This window comes from Scyliorhinus canicula, chromosome 24 (assembly GCF_902713615.1).
Source record: "Scyliorhinus canicula chromosome 24, sScyCan1.1, whole genome shotgun sequence".
Classification (NCBI taxonomy): Eukaryota; Metazoa; Chordata; class Chondrichthyes; order Carcharhiniformes; family Scyliorhinidae; genus Scyliorhinus; species Scyliorhinus canicula.
In genome coordinates, this window is record NC_052169.1 from 21,721,327 (window position 1) to 21,727,589 (window position 6,263).

Genomic DNA, 6,263 nt, shown 5'->3' on the forward strand with positions numbered 1-6,263 from the left:
AACGTGCAGGGGTGCGGGGAAAAGGCAGGGGGATTGGCACTGAGTCACGATGCTTGTTTGGAGAGCCGGTACAGACACGATGGGCCGAATGGCCTCCTTGTGCCCCGTAGCAATTCTGTGATTCTGAGAATTTGAAATAAAAACAGCAAATGCCGGAAATACCCCACACGTCTGGGAGCATACGTGGAGAGAAAGAGTCAACGTGTCGGATCCGTACGACTCGAGGGGTTATACGGACTCGAAACGTAAACTCGGTGTCTCTCTCCACAGATGCTGTCAGACCTGCCGAGTCTCCCCAGCATGTTCTGTTTGATACAGAACCCTTGGTTTTATTGATAGAGGCCTGGATAGAAAAGCAAAAAAAAAAAGTGAAGCTAAACCTTTACATAATACTGGCTAGGTCGCTGTTGCATTTATTTCAAAGAACAAAGAAAATTACAGCACAGGAACAGGCCCTTCGGCCCTCCCAGCCTGCGCCGATCCAGATCCTTTATCTAAACCTGTCGCCTATTTTCCAAGGATTTAAAACTTCGAATTATATCACTTTAGGAAGGATGACAGGAGGCAGAAGCAATGAGGGATGAGAATCCTTAGTTACAAGGAGACACTGGAAAGATTAGAGATTGGGCGATTGGATAGGTGTTCAAAATGCTGAACAGTTTTGATAGCGTACGTGAACATAGAACATCACAGCGTAGTACAGGCCCTTCGGCCCTCGATGTTGAGGAGAGACAAGTCCCAGGAGCAGAAGAATCAGTAACCAGAAGACACAGATTTAAGATGATTAGTGAAAGAACTGAAGGCGATGTGAGGAAACTGTTTTAACAGAGCGAGTTGGGTTGTGATCCGGAATGCTGGCCTGGGCAGGGAGGGAGTGGAGGCATTTAACTCAAGCTCTTCAGCACTCCTGTCGACTAGCCCTTCCTTCGGAGATCAGTTCACTGTCGGCCAGTGACAAGAGGGTTGCCTCTCATCGGGCTGTGCATTAGCACATAACCCAGCAGGCTGCCACTCACAAGCTTTTAGTGGCTGAATTCGGATGGAGTTCCAACCTCAGGTTCAACAAAACAATATCAAGATCCCAAAAATGTACGCATATACAAAACAGCACCGTGTCAGTGCAGTGTGGAAGAGTGTGGCAATTAAAAATCTCAGGGCTACAGACATTAAGTGTCACGCGATCCTTCTTGTAGAACTGGCCTCCCAGCTATCAGTCCCTTGGAAAGTGCCACCTCCTGAACCTTAGCTGCTGCCGTGTATTTTAAACCAGGAAAACTCTCGGACTCTTGTCAGGAGCCGACGTAAGATTTCTTTAAGCTGTTCTGGGTTCCCCCAACAATTGAATATTATTTTGTTGGGTGGTATGGTTTATCTCCACACTATACATCGTCTCAAGTGAGGTACAAACTGTTAATCAATCCCTTTTCTTTTTTAAAAAAACATTTTATTAGGGTATTTATAGTTTTTATAATAACATAAACATAGTAGACAAGACATTCCCATCCCTGACACATTCCTCACACCCCCCCCCCCCCAAACAAAGAAACAATAGCCTAACTGTGCCCCCCCCCCCCTAGATTTTTGCTGAGAAACCCAGCCATGTCACTAACCCAGGTCTCTGATTTTGGGGGCTTCGAGTCCCTCCACATTAACAGGATCCGTCTCCAGGCTACCAGGGAGGCAAAGGCCAGAACGTCAGCCTCTCTCGCCCCCTGGCCTCCCGGCTCTTTTGACTCGGCAAAGATTGCCACCTCTGGACTCGACACCGCCTGTGTTTTAAGTACCGTGGACACGACATCAGCAAAACCTTGCCAAAATCTTCGGGCATGCAACCAATCCCTTTTCAATGGTCTGGAATGCGCTGGCTGGAAGTGAGGCAGGTTCAATCAAGACATTAGATGATTGCTTGTTTAAATAAATGTAGAGTACCCAATTCTTTTTTTCCAATTAAGGGGCAATTTAGCGTGGCCAATCCACCGACACTGCTCATCTTTGGGTTGTGGAGGTGAGACCCATGCAGACATGGGGAGAATGTGAAACTCCACACGGACTGTGACCCAGAGCCAGGATCGAACCTGGGACCTCGGCGCCGTGAGGCAGCAGTGCTAACCGCCTCGCCACAGTGCCACGCCTGCACGAATGACTACTTGAATAGAAAGTGTGCAGGAGCATGGGGAAAAGGCAGGAGAATGGCACTAAGTCGCGATCTTCGCTTGGAGAGCCGGGGCAGACACGATGGGGCGAACGGCCTCGCTCTGCGCCGTTAACAATTCTGTTTCTGGAAACGAAAACAGAAAAGGCTGGAAAGGCTCAGTTGTGTAGAAGGGTCGTTTGGGCTCCCAGAATGCCGTATTGCAGAAGAGGCCCTTCGAGTCTGCACTCTGAATAGAACATAAAAATACATTGGAAAAGAAACAGAAAATGCTGGATAAACTCAGCAGGTCTGGCAGCATCTATGGAGCATGAAGCAAGAGGTAACGTGCTGAGTCTCTGAAGGCAGCAGGGCATGTTTGTAGGTTGGTAAAAAAGGCATGTGGGACACTCGCTTACATCAATTAGGGCACAGATTACAAAAGCAGGGAGGTCATGATGGAGCTGTATAGAACTTTGGTCAGGCCACAGCTGCAGTACTATTAAGAGGAAGTGGGAGGGAGAGCTGAGCTGGGATGTTGGGGGGTTGGTAGATCGAAGCACTTCACAGATCAACTCCACCTCATCGTGTTCTTGGCTCAGCCTGATTGTTTAAAATGGTGCATAGGGTACATGTGACCAGGTGGGGTTCTTCTCAGTAGATCGTAGGTGTGGGCAGCGTTCTGGGGGTCCGGAGCTCCATAGGCACATGTTCTGGTCTTGTTCGAAGGTTGTGGATGTCCCTCTTCAGCACCATATGGGGAATTCTTGGGGTTGAGCTGGAGCCTGGCCATTTTTTGGGGGGTTTTAGATTGACCAGCGCTGCAGATGGGGGCAAAGGCAGATGCTCTGGGCCTTCACCTCGCTAATAGCCCAAAGGCGACGGCTGTCTGGATGGAAGTCCTCGCTCCCACCCAGTGCCACAGCGTGGTTCTGACCTGATGGGAGTTCTTACATTTGAAGAAAAACTAAGTAGACTCTGAACGGGTTGGCAGAAGGGTTCTATTTGAGGTGGGCAGCCATTTATTTCCATCTTCAGGGAGCTGGTCACTGTCAGCTGTGTGTGTGTGTGATTCAGGGGAACTGTTTTTTGTTCTTTTTGGTGTTGGGGGATGGGGCATTGAAATATTGTAATTATTGGAAAAATATGGATGTATAATTCAAAAAAACTTTTTAATAAAAACATTAAAATAACTTGCTTCGGGGCAGCACGGTGGCTTGCATTGCTGCCTACGGCGCTGAGGACCCGGGTTCGAATCCCGGCCCTGGGTCACTGTCAGTGTGGAGTTTGCACATTCTCCTCGTGTCTGCGTGGGTTTCACCCCCACAACCCAAAGATGTGCAGGATAGGTAGATTGGCCACTCTAAATTGCCCCTTAATTGGAAAAAATAATTGGGTACTCTAAATTTTAAAAATAAAATAAAAAATAACTTGCTTCAAGAAAAAGTTCATGTCCCAATCTGCAACATTGCTGTAATGTGCAAAGTATTTCTCACTTCCAGTCCTCGCCCAATCTCTCAGGTAGCGATGTTCCCGAACCACTTTAATCCAGAAAAACAATCCTTGCAAGATTCAAAAGCAATCATCATACCTTCACCGCCCGCCTTTCACAAATATTAGCCACTTGTCAGATTCTGGTCAACTGCAACTGTTGCTCATCACAAATCGGTAAAAGTCTCGAATTCATTTTCAGCCGCTGATAGGATCATCTTGTATTCTTTTACATGAGTCATCAGCTCACTTAAAATAACATTTTAAACTTTCTCCGATTACTTCTCTTGCTTTTTAAGCCTATATATGATCCCACATGCAACTTATATATCCAAAAGAGGCAGGTTTGATGTCTAAAGGTGAAGTCCTTACTATTGGGAGTCTGAATTTTATTCTTTTGAACACCTTGTAGCTCTATTTCAACAACTCAAGATGGCTAATCAATAATGAAAAGTACTTTAAATATCAGAACAATTGATATTTTACGGAGCCGCATTAATTCTCTTTACAGCTTTGCAAAAAAAATTGTGTGATTTTGAAAGGTTCCAATTCCACACATCACCCCATTTAGATTTAAACGGTGGCAAATATGTAGCAGAGGATGTCTTCTCGAATAGACTGCAGCAGTTAAGACACAAACACTGAGGCAACAAAAGCAACTAAACTTTCAGATTCAGTAAATACATTAATTTTTTTCCCTAAAATTTAGAGTACCCAATTCATTTTTTCCAATTAAGTGGCAATTTAGCGTGGCCAATCCACCTACCCCGCACACCTTTGGGTTGTGGGGGCGAAACCCACACAAACACGGGGAGAATGTGCAAATTCCACACGGACAGTGACCCAGAGCCGGGATCGAACCTGGGACCCCTGCGCCGTGAGGCAGCAGTCCTAACCTCTGCACCACCGTGCTGCCCTAGTAAATAGATTAATATAGAAAACTTCTCACACTGGGCAGCACAATGGCATAGTGGTTGGCATTGCTGCCTCACAGCACCAGTGACCCGGGTTCAGTTCCAATTTTGGGTGAGTGAGAGAGTTTGCACGTCCTCCTAGTGTCCGTGTGGGCTTCCTTCGGGTGCTCCCGTTTCCTCCCACAGTCCAAAGATGTGCAGGCTAGGTGGATTGGCTATGCTAAAATTGCCCCTTTGCGTCCAAAGATGTGCAGGTTAGGTGGGGTTGCGGAGATAGGGAGGAGATTGGTGGGATGCTCTATTGGAGGGCGTATGCAGACACGATGGGCTGAATAGCCTCCTTCTGCATTTGTTTTCCTCCACATTGGTCATACTATATTTCTATAAAAGAATCAAACTTCATATCGCATACCGTTTAGTTTATTTGGAAGTTACAATTTAATCCTTCAAATAATTGATTTACCATTGAATTTAAATCATTCATCAGGAATGATTGTTCAGAATGATGAAAAAATATCTTGTTACTCTGTAATTAGCCACTGCAGGTTACCATTCTCAAGCAAGTCAACAGCTAAACCGGCTTGTTAATGCAGTAGTCACACGCAAGAGGAGGCAAAAGGCTAGCTGATGGGATTTTAGTAATTTAAAAATAGGAACTATATTTCAAACATCTCTCACATTTTAAAAGTACACATCAACTGATGATTGATACATCTCTTGGATTTCGCAGTTAGAATGTAATGGCTGCAGAAAGCCTAGGTACAACCATCATGTCGAACTCAAGTGAAAGCTTAATGACTCTACAACAAAAAAAAAGAACACTGTGCACAGAGAAATAGGAGCAGGCTATTCAGCCGCCCAAGCTTATTCTCTTCATCCATTAGATCCCGGTTTGTCTTAATTGCTCAGTGAATCGTACTTTTGGAGCAGTGCAGAATTGGGAAAGGAGATGAGAAAAGATTTTAACACAGAGCCATGCATTTTGGAAACAAATCAATGGGAATATGTTGAAAACAAAGTGTAAGGTAGTGGTGTAGTGGGATGAATTTGGACATTGAATGTATCTAATTTTAATTATTAATTGTTTGAAATGCCACGCCGATGGAGTGGAAGGGCATGACACGCAATGCACCAAGAGGAGAAAAGACAAGGTCGAAGAGGCAGCAAACCAATAATGTAAAAGCGTGTTCCAGGGCGCAGCTGAATGATTGGATCCCGATTTTGCATTGGAGAACAGATTATCGAGTAGAGAATCAGTGTTGCACATCAACAGGATACTGTCGCAGAATTATAGAATTTACAGTGCAGAAGGAGGCCATTCGGCCCATCGAGTCTGCACCAGCTCCTGGAAACAGCACCCTACCCAAGGTCAACACCAGTCGCAGGGCACTTTGTACCCTTTAGCTTACCACATTGCACGGACATACAGCAAATTCAAGCAGGTCAAAGGCTAGGAATTCTACGGCGAGTAACTCACCTCCTAACTCCTCAAAGCCTGTCCACCATCTACAAGGCACAAGTCAGGAGTGCAATGGAATACTCTCCACTTGCCTGGATGAGAGCAACTCCAACAACACTCAAGAAGCTTGATACCATCCAGGACAAAGCAGCCCCGCTTGATTGGCACCCCATCCACAAACATTCACTCCCGCCACCACCGACGAACAGCAACAGCCGTGTGTACCATCTACAAGATGCACTGCATGTAATTCACCAAAGGTTCCTTC